This window comes from Nomascus leucogenys, chromosome 9 (genome assembly GCF_006542625.1).
Source record: "Nomascus leucogenys isolate Asia chromosome 9, Asia_NLE_v1, whole genome shotgun sequence".
In the NCBI taxonomy this organism is placed as follows: domain Eukaryota; kingdom Metazoa; phylum Chordata; class Mammalia; order Primates; family Hylobatidae; genus Nomascus; species Nomascus leucogenys.
The window spans coordinates 17,802,973-17,827,424 of record NC_044389.1 but is presented as its reverse complement, the minus strand read 5'-3'; the positions used below and the strand labels follow the sequence as shown (position 1 = coordinate 17,827,424).

The 24,452-nt window shown below is 39.2% G+C and overlaps 1 protein-coding gene across 1 annotated transcript in view; it reads left to right on the top strand.

Annotated features, from left to right (window-relative positions):
• The first annotated feature begins 561 nt into the window (after positions 1–561).
• Positions 562–24,452, top strand: part of NEK7 (NIMA related kinase 7) — a 153,250-nt gene continuing 129,359 nt past the window's right edge. The window contains exon 1 of the mRNA XM_003264513.4: positions 562–860. The gene's annotated coding sequence lies outside the window, so the exon portion shown is untranslated. The remainder of the gene's footprint in view (positions 861–24,452) is intronic.

Sequence of the window (24,452 nt, the reverse complement as noted above, 5' to 3'; positions counted from 1 at the left end):
CCACGCCAGGAAGTTTACCTTTTGGAATGCTGTAAAAGCCCCTGTCCTCTATGCTGGGACACTTTCATGCAACGTTTGCTTAGCCAGACTCAGGAAAACGCCTTTTTTTTTTTTTTTTTTTTCTCATTTCCCTGCACTCCACATTAAACACAGAGGTAGTTTAAATCACCTGGTAAAAGAAGATGGGCTCACAAACGCTGTGGTCCAGAAGGGAACATCAGTAAGTCGGTTCACCGCTTGCAAGTGGGGGCACTTACATATAAATGAAGAAAAAACAAGTTCTTAAAAAGGAGCCGACCCTGGGTTCGGTGGGAAGTTGGCCTGAAGCCGGGTAAGAGGGCTCAGGGGACCGGACGCGTTGCCCCGCACCACGCTAGGCCTGACAACCGGAAGAGAGGGGCCAGGAGGGACTCCTCCAGAGCGGCTTCGGCTCCAGTAGGGAAACCGCCGAGGCTCCCCCAGCTCCAGGGAGCGCCGGGGACGCAGGCGGGAAGCCTCCATCGGGCAGCCGGCCTGGACCCACGGCGCGGGGTGGGGCCGGCGCCCGCCCCGCCCCTCTCCTCGGGGATGCCGGGATGTTTACACTCCTGACAGCGGCGGCAGCAGAAGGAGGATCGGGAGTCGCGGGAGGATGGGCCGCCGCTAGGCTCGCACTCCGGACGCGCCTCGCAGTGCGCAGGGTGGGTGCCCCGCGCCTGCAGCGTCCGCCGGGGCGGCGCGGCGGGAGGTTGCCGACCGGCTCCGGGCCTCGCAGCCTCAGCCCCCGGCCCAGCGCGCTTTCCGACGGCGGCGCCGCGCCGAGCCACCCGCCCGCCCAAGGTCTCTCGCGGGCAGGAGAACGGAAAACTCCCAACTTCCTGGTGAGTCGCTGCCCAGGGTTTAGGCGCCCGGACCGGGCAGCTCCTGCCGGGAGGGGCCGCCTGCGGGAGTCGGGCCGGGAGAAGGAGGTCGGGACCGCGCGGGGCGGCCTCTGGGATACCCTCGCTCGGGGTAGGTGGGGCGGGGCGCGCCGCGCTCGAGCCGGATGGAGGTTTCGGTCTTGTTCGTTGGCAGCGGTGGGAGGGGGCGGCAGGAAACTTTCATACCTGGCCCCGGCTCTGCAGGCCCGAGGCCGCCAAGGGCGCCGCGGTAACTAAGAAACTCCGCGGCCACGGCGGCGGCTGCAACAGGTCTTTGGTTTCAGGACCCGAGGAACTTAAGCGAAGTCCCGCCTCCCGGCGGATGCTCATTGGCGACGTGGGTTATTTATCTCTCGCGGATTGGTGAAGTCCGTCTGTCAGGATTCGGCAGCAGCCCGACTTAGGAAAGTGAAGTGCGCTGGGTGAGAGTGGGTGGTGGGAGCCGGCAGATAGGGGAGAATCCGAAGTGGCTTCAGAAGTACAGGGAGCGTGAGAGGTCTGTTGGAGAATGAACTTGGGAGAGACTCCGGATTACAAAATGTCGGAGAGAGGGATTGCGAGGCAATAGCGAACATTGCTGGTAATGGTGGCAATGGAAAAGAAATTGAAAACTGAGGCCAAAGTCAGAGAAGGGGAGCCAAAGGAAAACAGAGAAAAGTGACAAGACCGTATGACCGCAGAACAGTGTAAGGAAGCGAGCACAGCCTAGAGGATGCTGCCTTGAGAGCTAAAGAACTTCCGTTGCCTCTTTTACACTGTAGGCCTTCACTCCTAAAACCGCAGCATCCTCTATATAGTCTTGCACTGGGAGCGTACTGGGGTGGCGGAGAGATGATTTATCAGCCGATGAATCGTGTTCTCGCCTAGCTGTAGTCCTCACTGGGGAGAAATGCTAAAAATATACTTAGTTTACAGTAAGATACATGTTACTGTCCTTGCGCAATTCTGGTGACTGAACTGAAAATCAGAAATACAGAAATAAAATGATTATTCTCCTTTGAGGTTACTGAGCTCAAGGATGCAATTGAAAACACCAGATTTCCATAGTTTGTAGAGCCTAATGTACCCATCATAATGGGAACCACTGTTTCTAATTCCTCCTCCAAGGAATTTACAGTTTCAAGGGTATGCACACCCCTTCCAGGCGACAGCAGTATGTCTTGTCAGATTGCATTAGAGAATTAAAGTACAGAATATGTGTACTTTATAAATATGTTCTGTTCGGGACCTTGAGCTGCTGGTGGTGTGGTCGAAGAATGGCATAGTCCTTGCACTCAAAAGCTACAGTATGTTTGGGACAACCGGTCAAACCCTGAAAACGGTGAACAGTAAAACAAGAGATCCAGTTAACACTCTAATGCTTTGTGGCAACTCTTGTTGAATGGCCGCTGAGTATTCTTGGTTTGTAGCACTTGGTGATGGCCAAGTGCTCTTGAACCAGTTAACTTAAAATCTCAGCAGTAATTTTATTTCCAGAGGAAGGAATCCTTTCTCCCTCGGCGAGATCCAGTCCACAGCTTGCTTCACTCCTAAAACAGCGGCATCCTCTATTTGATCTCGCACGGGGAACTTGCTGGGGTAGGGGAGGGGTGTTGGAGCTTTGAAAAAGCTTTGCCTCTCGGAGGAGTCAAAGGGGCAGTAACTGTATGGGGTGAGAGGAAGGCCTGCGAAATAAAAAGGCAAAGGAACCGTTTGAGGAGGCTACTTGCCTTCTCGGGGCCGGCGTGTGTGCGGGGGTAGTGTTAAGGGGAAGGAAGGAGCCCGGGAGCCCGGGGGACCCTCCCGGAGGTGCGGGCCTGTGATGCAGCTGGGTGGCGGGAGGCTCCGCCTTCCGGAGTACTGACGGCCTTCGCAGCCAATGCGCAGCCAGGACCTCGCGTGCGGGTGGGCGGGTACTTCCTACTCCAGCCCTAGGCCTGGAGAAGGCCGCGTTAGTTCTTTCTCCAGGGATGTCTGCGGGAGGGGCGCCAGGCTGAGGGCCAGCCTGGAGAAAGAAAGAAAGAAAAGAGAGAGAGAAAGAGAGAGAGAGAGGGAGAGAGAGAGAGAGAGAAGGAAGAAAGAAAGGAGAGAAAGAGGGAGGGGGCTTCAGTTTTCCCTGAGCCATCCTAGGTGTCCCGTGTCGTGATTCAGCTGCACCTAGAATTTAACTACTTCTGCTGAAAGTTTATAGTAGATAAGTAGCGAAGTTGGTCAGCAGACTAAATATAGTCCATGTGACTGAGGGGGGGGGTTTACTCTGAAATTACCTGAAAATGAAAACCACTAAATGTCAGAAGCTAAATCGTTAGGCGTTTTCACAAATTCTTGGGAATCTTTCCATGGTTAAAAATCTTACCAATTTAACAAGACTAACTTTATTTCCAAGCGAACAGACTCATTTTATAGTCTGAACTAGTATTTAGGTTTATTTAGATAATACATGTAGCACTCACCATTCCTTTCCCCCTTTCATATTTTCCTGTCTGGACAATTTCGAGTTCGTTTCCATCCCAGTAAAACAGCACTTACCCAAAGAATGAGGAAAGCACGTATGGTATGATGGCATTGTACTAGTGGAGGAGGGGAGATTTGATGCCTCTATAGGTAACATACCTGATTAATAAATTAAAAAAAATTGCGTTGTAATGACCAGAAGTCCACTGCAGTTAGTTTGGGTAAATAAGTACTTAATCTCATAACGACCCTATCCCCCAAATCTTTCCTGGTGCTTGCAGTTGATAGTTTTGGGCTCTCACTTATTGTAGACATTTAAGTATTCTTTTTTTTTCCCTCAATTATTGCGCAGGTACCGAAATATAGACTTCTTTTTTTTCACTTAAATATGTGGTCTGAGATATCATTAGAGACTTTTACGGTGTTTCCAGAACTAAACACTATTTTCCTAGGAACTATCTGATGTTTTAAGAATGTACCTCTGTAGCATTACAAATGTCGCCACCATTCAGGGTACCTGAGAAGTGGGCCTGAGAGCAGGGCCCAGTAAGTGTTAGTGATTATGCACTTTTGGGGGAAAAAAAAAAGTAGGTAATTCCAAAATTTCTTTCAGGTTTTGTTTCCCTTGGTTTTTTTTTTTCTAAATAGGCTTTGGTATTTTAAAAATGCACAGTGTAGTATTTAAAAAATGCACAGTGTAGCTGCAGCTGCAGCTGTACAAAACAGCACTGTGTCCTCATTCCCGGTTTCATTCACATTGAAGTATTTACCCCTTCGAATTTTTGTTGGAAAACTACGAGGGTAGGTATTTCAGTGCATCGTCTATAAAACATATCAAACTTAATGTACGACTTAAGGGTGTCTTGGAAATGACATGTATGATTACTGTTTGCTCTGAATTGTTTTATCAGCACTTCATCAGCATTTATATAAATATATAGCAAGATGTTTTAAGATGCATTTCTTTACCCTTTTGAGACTTTTTCAATTTAATTCTCCCCCTCCACCCATTTTTATAGGGAATATGGATGAATAACATTTGGTTACATAATTGTAATCAAATATATGCATTTGTAGAATATAATGGCAGTTCAGAATTTTTAAATTGATACAATTCAATCTCAGAGTTATAAAACTTCTAAACTGCTGAATTCTCCTTTGGTAATTAATAGTTTGATTATTCTTAGGTGTTATGTATTTTCACAAAATTTTTTTTATTCTGAAGAAAACACTTAGTATATTTCGTGCTTTTCAGCGGGCAGTGGGAATGAGAAGGACAGATGATGATGAAGCATTCCTTAATTAATATTTTTGAGCAGGACAACTTCTTTTTTAACCTTTGTCAAAATAACTGCCCTGCCATACTATTTAGGTAATGAGGTTATACAATGAGTGGTTTTGTTGTAATAGCCATCAAAGTGTTAAGCAGAACAATATATAAATGAACAAAACTGATTTTAGTGGTCTATATGAGAAATACGTGTTTTCTGTTACATAATGGAAATAGGCCTTTTTGTAAATCTTGTTAGTAGTCTTCTGTTGGTTAGTAGGTAAGGGCTACTTTTTCAATCCAAGCTGCTTTTTTATAGAATAGTGGTTCACAATTTTTTTCTCTGAAGGATCACATAGTAAATATTTCTGGCTTTGTGAGCCCTGTGATGGCATCTGCTGCCATTGTAGCCAAATACAGTATCTGACCAAGTGGGCATAGGCGTGTTCAAATAAACCTTTATTTATACAAATAGGTTGGTAGCCTTCCCCCACTCTAGAAGATAATACCAGAGGTCCAAATATGGTGCTATGCCATTGATGTTTGGGTTGATACGGAATTTTCCACAACAGCATTTTGTAATTATTTTTGTCCTTAGACTCTTGTGACAATTTGTTGATTTTCCACAGTTCCCTCAGAATAATGCCCAGCTATCCATTCCCAAATTTTGTGTTTCATTTCAGAGTTTGTCAGCGTAAGAACCTCTTTTAGGTTTGTCCACGTTTTCAGGTTTCTTCACCATTCTTTGCTTCTGGGGGATCCCACTCCTATCCTGTGACATTGAATGAATGCCTCTCTGTGGCTCCCTGCTTCTTACTAAAGCGACGTAGAATCTAATGTCAGTCATTTGTCTTTACTAAATGAAAACTACTAGACAAAGAAACATACCAAAACTTACTCATATGTTTCTTTGTCTAGTACTTTTTATTTTAAGCCTACTGGTATGACTACCTTTGTCTACTTTAGAGGGAATTTTTGACATAAGCAAGAGGGTGGGCAAATTTTTTTCTTTTTAGGAAACATTAACTTAGTCTTTCAAAAAAGACTTCCCCCTGCCCCAGTAAAAAATATTGGAAAGAGCCTGTGCTTTAGCAGAGGGCCTACAGTCAAGGTATGTCTGGCCTGGGGTAGAGGTACCTCTGACCTTTGCTCTGAAAATAATTAGCTGTAGACTTACCTGGGTGTAGCTGCTGAGCAGCATAGAGCAGAATGGAAAATGCAACAGCTTTGTGAAAATTACACAGTACACTTTCTCAGCTCTAGCCAGGAGTGGGTTTTGTGTGTGCTGGACTTTTGACTCCTTAGCCCTCAGGGAAACCCAGGTAGGACCTGGGACAATCAGAATTCTTGGCTAGTTGCCACCAGCCACAAGCAGTCTCTTCTCTTTATCTGACCCGGCTGCACATATATTATCATTATCTGTGTTTACCATGATGTGGAAAAGACTAGGCAGAAAACTCCAGGGTTGTCATTGCCTACTTTATGACCTTGGTTGAGTTGCTTATTTTATTCAGACTGTAGTTGTCCCAACTCATAAACTTGCCTTGAGGAGTAAATGAAAATATCTTTGTAAATATATGGTAGCAGGCCCAGTGTTAGTTTCATTTCACTTACTTCTCTATTCTTAGGACCTTCAGGGGTGGGAAACACATCTCCTGTTGTCAGTTTGTTCCAATGACAGGCCCTGTCACCCACTCTGCCTTGGCCCAGTTTTGTCTTAATGTGCTGCTTCCCACTTCTGCCATTTCCACTTCCTCTGCTTGAATTCTCCTTTTCCTTTGCCCTGTGATTTCCATATTCAAAATTTAATGGTTCCTACATTTGAGTTAGTTTTTATGACTTTCTTTGGAGGGTGGAGAGAGCCAGCAATCCACAGTTTCTCAGGCAGAAAAAGGCACAAGAGGCTTGGGGGGTTATATTATGGACTACAAATAATGTGAGTTGCAAAAAGATCTTTAAATACAGATTCAAAAAAATAGCAAGATTAAAAATGTTCTTCCTAGCATGCTTAAAATTGTTTTTTTAATTGTTGAAATATTTCCCCTATGTTATGGTTATAATCATAACAAAGCCATATGTCCTTATATTATGGTTGGAAAAATTGAATAGATGTGTTTATGAAAAATTGTTATACTTCTAAAATGTAATGAATTCCTGATCTTGTATTGCCTTTATATCTAACTGCTGGACTATATAGTAATATGATACGGGCACAGTGGCTCATACATGTAATCTCAGCACTTTGGGAGGCCAAGGTGGGAAGAGTGCTTGAGGCCTGGAGTTCAAGACCAGCCTGATCAATATAGTGAGACCCTGTCACTACAAAAAATTAAAAAAAAATTAGTTGGGCTTGGTGGCATGCACCTGTAAACCCAGCTACTTGGGAGGCTAAGGCAGGAGGATTGCTTGGGCCTGGAGGATGGCTTGAGCCTAGGATTTCGAGGCTGCAGTGAGCTGTGATGATGCCACCACACTCCAGCCTGGTGACAGAGTGAGACCCTGTCTCTAAAAAAATAAAAAAATAAAATAAAAAAATAAAAAGACACCTAGAATAGGTCATTTGTTTTAGGCAAATAGTATATCTTTATTCCAAACAGTTTATTTCTAGGCGTGGTTTGTTAGTCAATAAATACATGTAAATTGAACGGTCTTATATAAGAAGATTTTTCCGGGGGGAGGATTGGTTTACAGAACAAATTATTTCTTATTTTTCATGGCAGCCTACAAATTGACTTCCTTTGTTTTCATCACCGTCTTTGTTGTTAGAATATGTTTAGAGTAGTCTGGTGGTAGGTGTGGTATTCAGTGAAAACTGCCATTTTTTTCCATTTTCAAAATGCATTTAAAATAAGTTTTAATAAGGTATTTACTGTTAAGAATTTTTTTGATTGTTGAATGACATATTGTTTTCACCTTCACTTTTATGGCTTTGAGTATTTACAATATCAGCTGTTGGCTCACACCTGTAATCCCAGCACTTTGGAGGCCGAGGCTGAGCAGATTGCTTGAGCCCAGGAGTTTGAGACCAGCCTGGGAAACATGACAAAACCCCATCTCTACTAAAAATACAACAACAACAACAGCAACAAATCAGCTGTCAATAAAGATTGTCTTTAGTTACATAGTTCTCCTGTTTACTCCTCTAATCACTTTTTTTTTAAGTGGAAGGGAATTTGTTACTGAACATTTAATAGTATTTAATGGTTGTGAGGGAGTTTGAGCTTCCAGCAGAATGTCCCAGTACCAGGCCCCCAAGGGAGTTGCTGCCTCTTCTGTGATCAGAAGGCCACCAGCCTAGGGCCATACAGCCACTGCTCTGATCAAGACACAGTTACAGTAAGAAAAATCCTGCTATTTGGGGGACCCTAGAACCATATCCTGCCTATTATGGTCCAGGAAACGATGCTGTGGGCCCTGGCTCTATACAGGCATTATTCAGAGATACTGCAGGTTCTATTCTAGACCACTGCAATAAAGTGAATCTTGCAGTAAAGCGAGTCAGATGAATCTTCTGATTTCCAAGTGCATATGAAAGTTAGAGTTACACTATACTGTAGTCTATACAGTGTGCAATAGCATTATGTCTAAAAAGTATACATAATTAAAAAATATTTTATTGCCAAAAAATGCTAATGATCATCTGAACCTTCAGCAGTTCGTAATATTTTGGTTGGTGGAGGGTTTGCCTCAATGTTGATGGCTGCTAAATGATCAGGGTGATGGTCACTGAAGGCTGGTGGCTGTGGCATTTTCTTAAAATTAGACAACCATAAAGCTTGCCACATCAATTGACTCTTCCTTTCATGAAAGATTTCTCTGTAGCATATGATGCTGCTTGATAGCATTTTACCCAAAGTAGAACATCTTGTACAATTGGAGTCAATCCTGTCAAACCCTGCTGCTGCTTAAAAGTTTATGGAATATTCTAAATCTTATGTTGTCATTTTAGCCATGTTCACAGCATTTTCATCAGGAGTAGATTCCATCTTAAGACATCATTTTCTTTGCTCATTTATAAAAAGCAACTCCTCATCCATTAAAGTTTTATCATGGGATTGTAGCAATTCAGTTACATCTTCAGGCTCACTTTTAATTCTAGTTCTCTTGCTGTTTCCACCACCTTTGTAGTGACTTCCTTCACTGAAATCTTGACTCCCTCAAAGTCATCCATGAGGGTTGGAATCAACTTCTTCCAAACTCCTATTGACATTGATATTTTGACTTCCTCCCATGAATGACAGTCGTTTTTAATGGCATCTAGAATGGTGAATCCTTTTCAGAAGGTTTTCAGTCTACTTTGCTCAGATCTGTCAGAGTGATCACTGTTTATGACAGCTATAGATTTAAGAAATGTATTTCTTAGATAAGAAGACTTGAAAGTGGATTATTCCTTGATCCATGGGCTATAGAATGGATGTTGTGTCAGTAGGCATGAAAACAACATTAATCATTTTGTATATTTCCATCAGAGCTCTTGGTGACTAGGTACATTGTCAATTAGTAGTCATATTTTGAAAGAAATCCTTTTCTGAGCAGTCGGTCTTAACAGTGGGCTTAAAATACTCAAAAAACCATGCTGTAAACCGATGTACTGTTGCCCAGGTTTTGTTTTTCTACTTATAGCACACAGGCAGAGTAGATTTAGCATAATTCTTAAGGGCCCTAGGATTTTCAGGGGATGGTAAATGAGCATTGGGTTCACCAGCTTCGTCAGCCCTTAACAAGAGCCTGTTCTTGAAGCTTGAAGCCAGGCATTGACCTCTCTCTAGCTATAAAAGTCCTAGATGGTATCTTTTTCAAATAGAAGGCTGTTTTATCCATATTGGAAATCTGTTATTTAGTGTAGCCACCTTTATCAATGATCTTAGCTAGATCTTCTGGATAACTTGCTGTAGCTTCTACTTCAGCAATTGCTGCTTCAGCTTGCATTTTTATATGATAGACATGGCGTATTTCCTTGGACTTCATGGACCAATCTCTGTTAACTCCATTTTTTCTTCTGCAGCTTCCTCACCACTCTCAGCCTTCACAGAGCTGAAGGGAGTTAGTGCCTTGCCCTGGATTAGGCTTTGATTTAAGGAAATGTGACTGGTTTGATCTTCTATCCAGACCACTAAAACTTTCTCTGTCTCAGCCATAAGGCTGTTTCACTTTCTTATCATTCATGTGTTCACTATCACTTTTTTCTTTGTCTTTTTATACAGATGTTTTACTTAATTATAGAAAATTTTAAACACATTCGAAATAAACAAAATAGTGTAATAGACCAGCTCCGAGCTTCAACAGCCACTGATAATGTACCATTTTGGACTAGCACTTTTAATTTCCTTCAAGAACTTCTCTTTTGCATTCACAACTTGGCTGTTTGGCTCCAGAGGCCTAGCTTCTGACCTACTAGCTTCTGACCTGTCTTGACCTTTGACGTGCCTTTCTCACTAAGCTTAATCATTTCCAGCTTTTGATTTAAAGTGAGAGATGGGTGACTCTTTCTTTCACTCGAACACTTGAAGGCCATTGTAGGGTTATTAATTGGCTTAATTTTCATTATTGTTGTGTCTCAGGGAATAGTGAGGCCCAAGGAGAGGGAGAGAGATGGGAACAGCTGGTGCAGTGAAGCAGTCAGAACATACACACACCATGTATCATTAAGTTTACCGTTTTATTTGGACGTGATTCATGGTGCCCCAAAACAAATACAGTAGCATCAAAGATTGCTGATCACAGACCACCATTAAAGATATAATAATAGTGACATAGTTTGAATTATTGCAAGAATATCCAAAATGTGACACAGAGATATGAAGTGAGCACATGCTATTGGAAAAATGACACAGACTAACTTCACATAGGGTTGCCACAAACCTTCAGTTTATAAAAAACACAATGTGTGAAGCACAATAAAATGAGATATGCCTTCATTAGTTTCCTGTAACTGCTGTATCAAATTATTACAAACTGGATGGTATAAAACAACAAATTTATTGTCACCATTCTTCAGGCCAGAAGTCAGAAGTCAGGGTGTTGACAGTGCCAAGTTCTCTCTGAAGGCTTACGGGAGAATGTGGCTCATGCCTTTCTCTTAGCTTCTGGTATTGGCAGCAATCCTTGTCTTTCCTTGGCTTGTGAACATTATCACTCCATTCTCTGCCTCTGACATGCAGGTTCTTCCTATGTGTTTTCGCTTGTGTCTCTTCTCATAAGGACATCCTCATGACCTCATCTCTGCTGCTTATCACTCTTACACTTAAAATTCAACAAGCAAAATCTATGCTTTTCTATTCAGATTCTTTACTTAGAAAAGATTTTCAAATTTCTGATGTTTTTGGTCTTAACAGCAGATTTTAAGATTGTGCGGGGGTTGTGTCTGAGAGATAAAGGCACCCAAGGCATCTTATATGATATGCACTCATTAACATGATAATAATAATAACAGGAGAGAAAATGCCACTTCAAGCAAGGTGAAAGAAAATAGTACATCTAAGTGTTAGTTTTAGTTCCTTCTCAACCAAATGGTCCCTTGTTACTGGACTGCTTAGGCTGTGTGCTGTTCTCACCATTTTTGGCATTTTTACAAGATTTCTCTCAACTGGGTGTGAAAGCTTACCACTTCCCTTGCTCCTGAGGCGTTTTTTTTGCACAGGGGCAAAAGCTCTTTGCCTTGCCTCTTAGAGTTTTTGCCTCTAGTTACCATTACCTACCTGTAGTTCTCTATCTTGTTTCACAGCTCAACTGCACCAGACTTTCCTGTCTTGCATGTTTAGCCATGCTGGAAAGTGTTCAAGAACATTATGATGAGTAACCTGTTCCTTTTTCCATGACTGTCTTATTTCCATCTAGGACTTTGATAACAAGTGACAGGCACTTGAGTCCCTTCTAACTTCCCACCTTGTCAGTAGATACAAGCCTTTGCATTCAAGTGATGCTCTTTATTCAAAAGCCTGTTTGGCAATTTTAAAACTGTTTTCTATCAGCGATTTGTTTTCTCCTTTTAAAAAAATTTGGAGTTTATAAACAGCACAAGCCCTTGTTGTTTATGACCATTTCCCCTTCTCTTTGTTTATTATAAGAAGACGCAGCTTGACGTCGAAGGTTTTCAAATCGTGGGTCAAGTCCAGCTGTATTTTTTTATTTTTCAAATGCCAAACATAGGTTCTGACACTTAGTGTGAGCTAAATGTAATATATATAGAACTCAGTTTAAGAGTTGAGTGCCTGGCCTAGGGGAGAGTGATTGTGTGGTTAATGATTCAGACAATATAAGAAGCATGGGCTGTAATGATGTACTAACGGTATCTGGTTAGAAAATGTTGAGACTTTTGTCTCTTCGTGTGTGGTCCCTGGCAGGGCAGTACTACCATTCCTAGGCCTTTTTTGTTTGTGTTGTGGGTTGTCATCCCCAGAATGTCAGCATTTCCACATTTTCTAACTTGTGAACTTTGTGGGGTATTTGCATGTGCATTTTGAGAATGTTTGAAAGATGATCCAGTTGACTGCACAGACTTGGTGTAAAGTCAGTTTCAAATCGAGGTGAGCCTTCTCTGAACTTGGGAGGCATACTTGCCTGAAATTTGAGGATAGACCATGTGATCTTTGGAGCCTTCTGGCAGCTGTAAAATGAGTGACTCTGTGATTACATTCCCTTTATAGTTCATCTTTTTGTTTCTTTTTTTTCCTTCCCATTTTCCAACTTGGTCTTATCAATCCACAGATCAAAGAAAGAGAAATTTGGGAGTTGTTGGTAGGTCGCTGAAAGTGAGTGAAATGATTAAAATTAAAAAAGGGACCATAGCAGGAGTGAGAGAGAAAAACCTAGATGGCAGTGGCAATTTTAAGAGAGATGTAATGGCTGAAATAAAGTAGGAGGAAGAAAGGAAACCTTTAAAAACAAAGGAGAGGAGTATGCAGAACATATGGGAAAGGAATATAGGGAAGTAGCTTTCTGTAATGTTTACTCATTTGACAATATTATTCTGAGATTTTTCTGTATTATAAAATTAGTATATAGGTTGCATAGTTGATTGATGTGCATAATTTATAGTTTAAAAGTAAAGTGGTCAGTACATATGGCTTAGCTTTATGTGTTAGTTTTTTAAAAAACCTACATTGTTTTGAGTGTTTGGTTATTAATGGTCTATGGATATAACTGCTGTTCAGTAACTCCTTCATCTACTGGAAGGAAGGTCAATTTTTCAATCAATAGAAATAGGTAGCTAAATGAGATGCTTCTTATTTTTGCTTGGAGGTGCCAGGCTTATTTGCCAACTTTCCACAGTTAGAAAGCACTTTGGATCACCACTGTCAGATATTTAGATTTCTTTTTGAGTCTGGAGGATTGTATTTCTTATCAAAACAAATATCCAAGTTTATGCTTTAAAAATATTTAAGTTTTTATTAATTGCAGAATATGAGAATAAAGGAATGACCAAATGCTGTACCATATTGCCTGACCCACTCTACCACTAAATGGAGCCCCGCTTGATCCTCACCTGGCTTTCTAGATTATGTATTTCCTGTATATTCCCCTACATTTTAGTCATATCTAACAACTTACTGGGGTTTTTTTTTTTTTTGGAAAATTTTGTACCCTTTCTGGCTTCTCCACTGTATGCTTTTCTCACTGCTTTAAGTGTACATTTTCCATACGTCACTGTTCAATCTCAGTGCATTAAAATAATCTTTATCCTTCAAGGCCCTGCTCAAGTATTATACAAAAAAATACAAATAAACCTCTTTCTTCTGCTTCTTTAAGCCTTTAGTATGTATTGAGTCTTGTTGTAGTTATACTTATCTTAGCTTCCTTGCTGGAGCATAAGCTTCTGGAAGGTGTGAATCATGTCCTGTACATATTTGTGTTTTCTGTAGGACCTAGGACCATTCTTGTCAGAACTTGCCATTTAAAGAATGGCAGATGACTGCTTTCCAGAGACTACACTTGACAGGAGGTCTAGGCAGGTCCTAGCAGTAAGAGAATGTCCAGAACAATTGAGCTGTTGGTTTCAGGGAAGGTCTAGGATGAATGCCAGGCACATGTCTCTGCAAGGCCCACAGAACATGGTATGAAGGAGGTCTTACTGTTTGAAATAGGTAAAGGTCTAAGCTGTGAATGGTCACTGTCAGGATATTCAGGGATCTAGTCTGAGATGCTTGGTTTTGTATCTGAATTCTGAATTCCAAGGTCTGAAAGATCTCAGAGTGGGGTGAGATAGGAATCAGGACTAGGAAAAATGGGTGTGTCAGACATGAACTTGGTGTGAGTGGGGAGGAGTGTGGAGACCAGACAGAGACTAGTTTGGCAATGAAGTCTAAGTTAGAGGCTCGAGCAACAGGGAATAAAGTGAGAGATAAGTCCTAGAGTTAAGATACGATATTAAAACATGACAGGCAGTTAGATTAAATTGACTTGAAGATGATTTACTAAGCTGTTCACTGAGTATACTTAAATTTCCTTTCCTTAGAGCCCAGTTCATTCCTAGCTGTAGTTAAGTGGTTTGGCTTTCTGTAAAGGGGTAGGAACCTTTTTATTCCTTAAAGGTATGACTGTCTATTTGCCAATTAATTCCATGTTCCAAGGATCCCCTCATGGAGAAAATGTTGCATTGAGTTAAATAAGGAAATAACTAGACGAATACTTGAGATTATTCCCTTCATAAGAATAATTACTAATTGTGAATTGATGGTTTGAATACCATGCTAAAACGATTGAACCTCTTTTCTCTTGTGAAGTGATTGTGAAGTTACTTGTACCTTTATGTTTTTAAAATTTGATGGTAATAGCAATAAAAGCTTTAGTGCTTTTATGATCTGTTTGGTTGGTAGTTATGGCACATCAGAAACTCGCATCAAAATAGAATCAAGATTATTGTAAAGGGGACTTCAAATGTAGATTTCTTAAAAAAAATGTTTTTTATTTTCAAGATGGAATCTTGCTGTGTTGCTCAGGCTGGTCTTAAACTCTTGGCCTCAAGCTATCCTCCCCACCTTAGCCTCCTGAAGTGTTGAGATTACAGGCATGAGCCCTTGCACCTGGCCAAAACATGTATTAAGATAAGTTTGGTTTATGAGATATATGAAGGAATTAAGTTCAGACTTGAAAATTCATACTTCAGTGAGACTACAGTGTACTTAAAAATTACCAAGAAAAGGGCTTATGTCTTTTTTTTATAAATAGAACCCTCTGTAATGTCTTCTTTCTTTTTTTCCCTTCAAATTTAAAATTGAGTTGAATTTATTTATGCTTTTTAATTTTTTTAAAGAAATGCTTCTCTAGACAGTTCTAGCTAGGTTTTTTCCTTGCTTAAAGTCCTTCAGTTACTGCCTTCAGAATAATTTCTAACCACTTAGTCTCTTAAAAATACTTTATGGGCCGAGTGCAGTGGCTCATGCCTGTAATCCCAGCACTTTGGGAGGCTGAGGTGGGCGGATCACAAGGTCAGGAGTTCGAGACCAGCCTGACCAACATGGTGAAACCCCATCTCTACTAAAAATACAAAAATTAGCTGGGCATGGTGGCGCACTCCTGTAATCCCAGCTACTCAAGAGGCTGAGGCAGGAGAATTGCTTGAACCAAGGAGGTTGAGGTTACAGTGAGCTGAGATCGTGCCACTGCCCTCCAGCCTGGGCGACAGAGCGAGACTCTGTCTGAAAAAAAAAAAAAAAATCAAAAACCTTTATGATTTGGGCCTTGTCACTTTCATCTGCTGCATCCCATGTTCCTGTCTTAGGGCACTGGTTGTAGTTCCCTAGTTATTCCATGGTTGAGTCTGGAATGTCCCTCCTCTTCTCCTTTGCCTGGTTAACTCCCACATGCCTTAAGACTCACCTTGAGTGTCTTCTCTACAAGGCCTGCCTGACCCTGACAGCTTGCTTGGATAACCCTGACATCCTTCCTGTGAACTCTTGTAGTAGCAGTACCCAGTGATGGTGTCTGTCATCATACTTGCTTCCTTATATTGTAAAAGTCTGTTTCTGTATGTCTTCTCTGGGAATAACTTAAGCTATCGGAATTGCATTAGTTCTTTTTGTATTCCCAGCAGCTCTGTGGTAGACATATCAGTAATGCTGAAAAACAAAACAAACAAAACAAAAATGAGTTAATGAATGAGCTGGAGAAGATAAAGAGACAGGAGTCTAGGTTAGCCCACAGTGTTTTGGCTGGGGTGTGGATTGGTGCTCTGAATAGACCATACCAGCACTCTTTTCTCCCTCCCCTTCTCTCCGAACTTTGAGTAGCTGCGACTTTTTATTAAAATGAAATGAAATAAAAAAAAACTAGAAACTTAACTTTCCTGCAGATTCTTTGGACACTTAATTTAGGTGTTTCCTGCCTTGTTGAGGACAAGAATGTCTTTTCACCCAAGATAAAGAGTTCTGCTCTCTTCTTCCATTGGAATATTTTCTAATTCTTTCTCAGTTTTGACTCTGTAGTTTTTCATAAGCAGTAGGAGCATGATCATGAGACTTAGGAGGAACAAACCTTGTCCCAATATAGTTTAAGAAATCTCATATCTTTATACAAAATATGTTTGCAGCTGACCTTTACATACTGTCTTGGTGCTAAGACAGTCAGATAGGTCCTCCCGTGTATATAGTGCCTACAAATCCCAGGAATATGAAAATCGTACAGATTCCTAGTCGCTGGCTAGAGAGGTGAGAGTTGAAATGTTCTAAGATATAAGGAAATGCAGGTTTTGCCTTAGTTATATATAAAGTTGTCATCATAGAGCCTAGTACTGAAGAGCAAAGGAGAAGAAATATTAACCACATCAGCTTAGAATTTAGAGTCCTGTTTAAGCAAAGAGTTTAGAATAACTCCCTCAATTCTTGATTAAATCTATGATCATAACTAAGTTAGTAATAAGTAACAGTTTCTTTGTGTGGTGGTGAGAAGATGTGTCTGTGATGCTGAATTTGGAATATCATGGGATATGTAGCTGACACTGTCTAATAGGCAATTGGTTATATAGCTCATGCTCAGCAGAGAAGTCCGGCCGGGGGTAGAGCTCTGGTGTCATCAGTAGAGAGACTGATATGTAGCAGCAGAGGAGTCTGTCTAAAGAAGGTGTGTTGGGGGCCTTGTCCATTCTTTCCCACTTAAAAGTGCAGTTTGTCAGATGTGGTGGCTCATGTCTATAATTCTACCACTTTGGGAGGCCAAAGTGGGAGGATTGCTTGAGACTGGGAGTTCAAGACCAGCATGAGCAACATAGGGAGACCCTGTCTCTACAAAAAATTAAAAAATTAGCCAGGTGTCATGGTATGTGCCTGTAGTCCCAGCTTCTTGGGAGGCTGAGCTGGGAGGATTGCTTGAGCAAAGGAGTTTGAGGTTATAGTGAGCTATGATTGTGCCACTATACTCTGGCCTGGGAGTCAAAGTGAGACTCTGTCTTTAAAAAAAAAAAAAGGACAGCTTTTTTGAAAGGTAAATAAATACCCAATGAATACTGGAGGAAAGTAAAATTTAACTTGTTACTTGCTGCCTGACTTAAGTATAATATGTGAGGTATTTTTCTTATCAACATAAAATAATCTCATTTCCATTCTTAATCTGTTTTTAAAGCCTCTTAGTATAGACCATCTTTATGACACTTTACCATTCTTTAGTTGGAATATGGATTTTCACAGATTCAGAAGGTTTCTGAAAAAAAATTTAACTGGCTGTCAATTATGTAATTTCATTTTGAAAGCCTATAGTTAGTATTAATTAGATTTTCATTTATTTGGTCAGGGTCCTTTATAATTAAAGTTTTTTTATAGAACATCCTAGATAGCTTTATCAGCGTAACATTATGTTATTCCTACTTTTAATTTTTCTTATTCTTTGGATAGTATTTCCATAAAATCAATAGTTTTACATGTAAGAGTGCCAGAGAAAGTACATTTGTTTCTAGTGTATGTTTATATATGTTAAAAGACATTCACACACAGTTTGGCATGATTTTATAGTCTGTGCTCAAAAGAGCAAGAGAGAAATTGCAAGATAGTGCAGGTCAGAATTAAAATAATTTGGCAGAGTTTGGTGAGAAAGTTTGCTTAGCAGCTGCCTAGGTTAACTTTGCACCATCCATTCAAACCATAGTTCAGTTCTGAGATATAAAAATATATAACCAATTAAATTTAGTTTCCCAGAGGTAAATTTTAAAACATAAAATATAGCTTTGATTTACCTTGTAAGTACATTGAAACATCTTGTTATTAAGTACAAGGATAGTTTTATGTAACTATGAGGCAGTGGCTTTTATATACTTCCTTTTTTCCTTCCTTTCTTAATTTTACGTTTTTGAAACCTTAATTTGCATTGATGTTTATGCTTGGTAAAAAAAGAAAAATCTCAAAGGTACAAGTATTATGCCTCTTTGTTTCTTGTGTAGGTGGGGAGGTGGGTAGGAGGGAGAGGAAGGCAGTCAGTTTTCCAAGAAGTAAAGTAACAAACTAAATTTCTGTTGCTAAACATCGATTGTGTCCTACTAACCTAATTATACATTAAATAGACTCTGGTTATGACTAACTCAGGTCCTAAGAATGCAGTCAGGGCCTAAGTGGGGGTTAGTGAAAAAGTTCATTGCAGAGGACATCAGAAGACCTGAGCTAGAGTCAGTCATTGCTTTACCACTGAGATCAGGGCCTCAGTTTCCTTGCCCGGTTTTTTAGCAGCATCAAGAGGAATAATGGATAGGAAAGCATTGTTTTTTTTTTTTTTTGGAGACAGGGTCTTGGTCTGTCACCCAGGCTGGAGCATTGTGGCAGGATCAAAGCTCATTGCAGCCTCAACCTCCTGGGCTCAAGTGATCCTCCCACCTTACCTCCCGAGTAGCTAGGACCACAGATGTGAACCACCATACTGGGCTATTTTAATTTTTTGTAGAGATGGGGGTCTCATTGTGTTGTTTAGGCTGGTCTGAAACTCCGAGACTCAAGTGAGCCTCCCACCGTGGCTTCCCAAAGTTCTAGGATTACAGGCATGAGGCACCGTACCATGCCTGATAGGAAAGCTTTTGAAACTACCTTATGGTTTATTGTAAACTGTAGTATGTAAAGAAGAGAGGATTTTGAAAGTTCAGGAATAATCAATGCATAGAACAGTGTCTGTAATAGAGTAGGTATGCAAAACATATTTGTTAAATGAATAAATATGAGCAGTTGATAAGTCTTTCTATAAGGATTAAATGTAAAACCATGTGTTAATTTTGAAAATTCCATTAAATTTTTCTTTTATTTAAATCTGTTTTTCATTTTTGGTGTGTGATTTTTCTGTTATTGAGTACTTGTTACAGACCAAAGGCTTTTAAAAACAAATGACCTTACCATAAATAATTCATACTAATGAAAGTATTTCCAAGTACTAGCCTGTATTCCATAAGGCCTTATCAACTTCGTTATGATAAAATTCATACTATGAATTATTTAGTACAAGGAATTCAGTAGAATGTTTTTTTTAATCTGGTTTTGAAGATGGGGCCAAGCTATTTATCTTAGCTCTTTATGTCAGTTTGGTTGTCATGATTTTTCTAGTATTACAGCTGAATGATTAGCTTAGTGAGCATGTGCTTTTGCCAGACTTTAGTTTTTGCTATGTGACTAACTGAATGACATATAAAAACATAAGGGGAATTTGTAATAGCATTCTGTGTCCACGGTTAACCTAAACAAATATAAAGTCTATCAAAAGCTTTTTGGACATACTTTAAAAAGGCTGCATAAGTATCACTTGTCTTTCACATGCTTGTAGGGAAACTCTTCTGTAAAGATAAGCAGAAGAAATAATACTATCTTGCATTTGTGTGCTGCTTAAAACTCTTGAGAACTGTTAATACTTTATTGTTCCAGCCCTTCTTTTACAGTAGAAAGTGCCCTGATTTGATTTGTTGTTTCAGAGATAATGATGTGAGACCTTGCTCTGTCTTCTCATGCTATGTACTCATTATGAACCTTCCTTTAGAGGGGAGGGAACTGAGACACAGGGCGGATATGTTGTCTTTAATCAAAGGCAGGTGCTCATGTGAGTTTAAACTAAGGTTTCCTGATGGTTAGACCTGTAGTCTTTTAATCTCTTGTTTGTTTTCTAACTATGTTCAGTTATTCAACAAATATTTATTGGATCTTCATGTGTGCTGAAGGTATAGAAATGAAGAGCAAACAAATTCAGCCCTTAAGTAGTAGTTGCTAATATATAGGTAATGGGTAGGGCCTAAGGTGGACAGACAACTGATTCATTTAAATACATGAGACAAATGCTTAAAATCGGTATTTTAAGAAAGGCTACCTGAGTACCAAGCAAGGTTGACCTCGCTCACTAGCTGGGTTGAGTACTTCAGTATGATGCCATAGTCTGTGTCAGAGGCATATAGGTATTAAATAACTTGACATTTGGAGGAATGGTTCACATTAAGGCCAGAGTATGGTAGTTATGTGGGGGAAAGTAGCTGGCAAGTAAGGAGTGAGGTTGAGGAGATTATGTTTTACTCATTAAAGGGTTTTAAGCAGGCTTATGACATAGATTTTCATCTTAGATTTATCATATATAAATATATATATAAAATGGGTATATAGAATAAGAATTTCATTACTAACATCAGGAAGAGCAGTTAGTAGGTTTTAATACTAGCAAGGATCATGAGGGTCTGGGATAAGCAGAGTGATGATGTTTGTGAGGTAGAATTAGTAGGAGTTGAGGACTTATGTGGAGGTAAGGGAGTAAAAGTTTCTGGTATGACCTAGGGACCATGGGGGATGACTGGATAACAGTGTAGGGAGTGACTGGATGAAAATGCCATTCACTAAGAAAGGAAATACAGAGTAGAAACAGTTTAGAGTGTTCAAGATTTTAGACATGTTAGGTTTAGGATATCAGGCAGAAAGATGCAATAGAATCGGAAATGAGATTCTGGAGCTACAGGTTTATAAATCATCAGTATGTAGGAGGCAGGTTATGTCCAGCTGAAAATGTGTGATTATTGATTTAAATAACCAAGGGACTTATCATTAAAGGAAACTTAAGCAAGAGAATCAGCAGACTTGTTTATTGATCACAGAGCAAAAGACTTTTAAATTGAAATGAATAGGAATCTTTCAGTTCATGCTCTTGAGTTACTATATTAATATCAAAGCCTGCAAAAATTTGGCCCAAAGGATGATATGTTGGTCAAATATTGACCAGACTATGTTCAACAGATTACCAGACTTTTCCAAGATAATAGAAATTCTGTAGGAGAATTCTGTGGCTGGACAAGTTTGGAAAAGTCTGCATCGGGTACTCTTTTGGGGTTTACAGTGCACTTTAGTGTAACTGGATCCCTGAGAAGTCTTATAGCTAAGAAACCAACTTGACTTTATTTTGTCCAGTATTTTACAGATTCATTTGTTCATGGACCCTCTCCCTGCCATTTTTTTGTTGTTGTTGTTTTTGTTGTCATGGAATAAAGATTAACATCTCCTGGAATTCTAGTGTTTTAAAGAGCAGAGTTTGAAGAGCACTTATGGATGTAGATACACAAAGCTTCAATAAAATTAAAACTAATGGTACAGTTAAAGAGTCATCAGTCATGACCAATAAAGGTTTATCTGAGCATATAAAGATGATATAATGGAAGAGATATAGCTATTTGATTCATTATCTCATTTGGTTCAGTAAGAAAATTTGTGAGATAAGCTTAGTAGAACAGATAAGCATTTGATATCATTTGATACCCCTCCCTTTTTTTTTTTTAAGGAAATGCCTCTTAGAAAATTGAGACTCATTTGATATGGAATATGGTCAATATAAAAACATACTGTAATTTCATATAAGTTTGTCCTTATTTCTTCTCAACTGCTATAATGTAAACTCATTGAGTATAGGAAATATATGAATCTTTACATTTTCTGTTGCCAATTCTAATATAAGGCCTTGGATTTTTAGGCATTCTATACTATAGTGATTTCTTAAATGAAAACATTATTTGGAAACCTATCCTCATGTAGTTTTCAAGTTACAGTGGATTTTAGGAAATTTGTGTGTGTGTGTGTGTAAAACATTTTTTAAAAATGTAAAACATACATGGCTTTTCAAAACTTAGGCATTCTTCATTATGGGCCTTTATGTTTGCTTTATTTTTTTATCCAGCAAGCCTTGAATTCTTAAGATGAATTTAAATTTGTTCTAACAGTTAAGTGACAGAGAATTCATACAGATTCTTGAACAGTAAAGTGGTATAATACTCTAAAAAAAGGATTATTTTTGGTGTAGAGCAAGATGCATGAGGATGGCTCCAACAGAATAGAAGTGTTCATGTAGGAAAATCAAGGGACTTTAAGACCTGAGGCTGGCACAGACTCTCCAGGATGTGGTTGGATTTTGGGCTAAACAGTCTTTCTGTGGTCTTGAGGACTGCCTTTATAGTCTATGAAACCCTAGCCTTCAATTGTGGCTTTACAGAGTTTAAGAAAATTTTGTTCGTATGCAGATTTCTGCAATCTTCCTTTTGCCAGGAAGAAGCTACAGTTACACAGGAGTGTGTGTGTGTATGTGTGTGTGTGTGTATGTGTGTAGACACATGTGTGTAAACACACAAAGCAGACTGAACTTAAACCTGATTTATAGGAGTCAGGAAACCTGAGTTTCTTTGCTTTCTCCTTGTGTAATTTTGGTTAAATTGTGTAACTTCTTTCTTTGGAATTTCTTGTCTGTAATCTGGAAATTATTTCCCACTCACTCCACTGTGATGTTTTGAGAAGATATCTGTGGAAACTTTTTGAAAAGTACAAAATGATAAGTGTAAAATGTCAGTAAAGCATATTGATGCTCATTTTGCTAGAAGAATACATATAAACATAAAATTTAGAAACCTTAAAAATCACGGCCAGAGCGAATCATGATTTCTACACCTCCCTTTTTTTTTTTTTTGTTGGCGGGGGGGGGGGGGTGTTTCCAGTTAAAAGTAAGCATTCAGTTTGTACTAATACTTAAAAGCCTTTGCATCATAGAGAAAATTAATCAATAGTGAAGTATCATAATTTAGAATCATTATTGTTACTAACATTTTATTCCTTATTCTAAAGTAATTTATTCAGGATGTGTGCTGAGACCTGTTGTTTTAACTGTATAGCTAGATGAAAATATGAGAGAGGAGGGTTGGGTGAGGTTTCTTTCCTTTGTAACAGTTTGCTTGAGTAATGGGCAGGCTTTTCCTCACTTGACAGATGGTATAGGAAGGGCATTGAGAAGCTTGCATTTGCTTGGTGGTGATAGAGACAGGGCTAGAATTCATAATTTTTGTTGTTGTTATTTAACACATTTTTCCCCTTTGGGTACAGCATTTTCTTGCTGATAATTTTGACCTTGTACTAATTTTTGATAATTATCATAATCTTTTAGGGAGGTAGTCCAATGATGTGTTGCTTTTGCTTGTGGGAGAATTGCAATGAGAACACATGTGGAATATTTTCAGTAAGAGGACATTTAATTTTTACTTTGAGAAAACAAATTCACAGCCTTAAAATAAATTATGTTCATATAGTCATTTACTAAAAATAAAAGGGTGAATAAGTAATGGGCTTATAGTTCACACATTTTTTAATGTTGATTTCTAATAGGAAAAACTGTCTATAAAATGCTTTATAAAATGATGCCTTAAATATACATTCATAATATGATTGACTTACTTTCTAGTGTAAGAGAGATATCTATATGGAAAAGGTCAAAATAGGACAAGTTATCAAACCAAGAAGGTCACCCATTTTCTATAGTTTCCCTATTAACTTTAAACACATGATAATCACCATGCTACTTTGATGAGATAACTAATTATAAATTGGACTCTTAGACCATAGCATCATCTTTAAATAGTTCAGAAAAACAGCAACAAGAAATCCAGCAAACTAAGCATTATCTTAGTTTTTTTGTTAGGTCAACCATATACTTGAAATGTCACTCTAAGCAGATAAAAACTTCTTGGTATTTTTGATTTCAAGTTAATTGATCATTGACTGCTTTCCAATAGTGCCCTCTTCCATGAAGATTCTTCAGTAAGGGTGTCTTAGGAGTTAATCATGCATTACTAGTGAGGCTCTGCTCTGGGAGGTAACTAATCCATAGTGTCCCAAAGTTCCTGTCAGTAAACTCTCAATGTATACAGCATGACTTGATTATTTATTTCACAAGACATTAGAATTGAGTGAACTTTTGAGACTGAGTATCTATCATGGAATCTAACACCTTCACTTAGTATTTGAAGTAACTAAGACTCAGAGATTGATTACACATTACACAGAAAGTTATTGGTAAAGTGGGTTAAGACTTTTATCCTCTGTATCATATTCCAGTGCTTTTCCCCCCATGTTATTTATGTTTGTGAGAATCTCCTCAATAACATGATAAGATTACTGAAGTAAACAACAAAAAAATAAACTTCTAAACTTGTAGTGTTGTATGACTTTTAGATGTCATGTAGTGCCATTACTGAAGAAATGATTATTTGAAAAATTTCACTGGATGATGGATTAATCTATGAAGACAATTTAAAATGTATTTTGTTAACATTTGACAGAGTAAAGCAAGTCAGTTCTTTAAAAATGACATGTGAGGGTAAGTGGTTGAATTGAAGGAGAGACTTCATTAAACTTTGTCAGTTAATGAAATGATTTCATTTGTTAGGATTCTGTTTTTTCTTGTTTTAATAGAAAAAAGTGATATATATATAATTTTAAAATGGCTTTATATACTTGATATGTTCAAATATGGGTAAATATTTTCAGGTTTACCTCTGTTGATGGAAATAAAGAGTGAAATAATAAAAAAGGTAGGCAACAGGTAGAAGTGAAGAGCAGGGCATCAGAATAATCAACTTCTCAATAGTTGGCTGTAATGAATATTTTTTA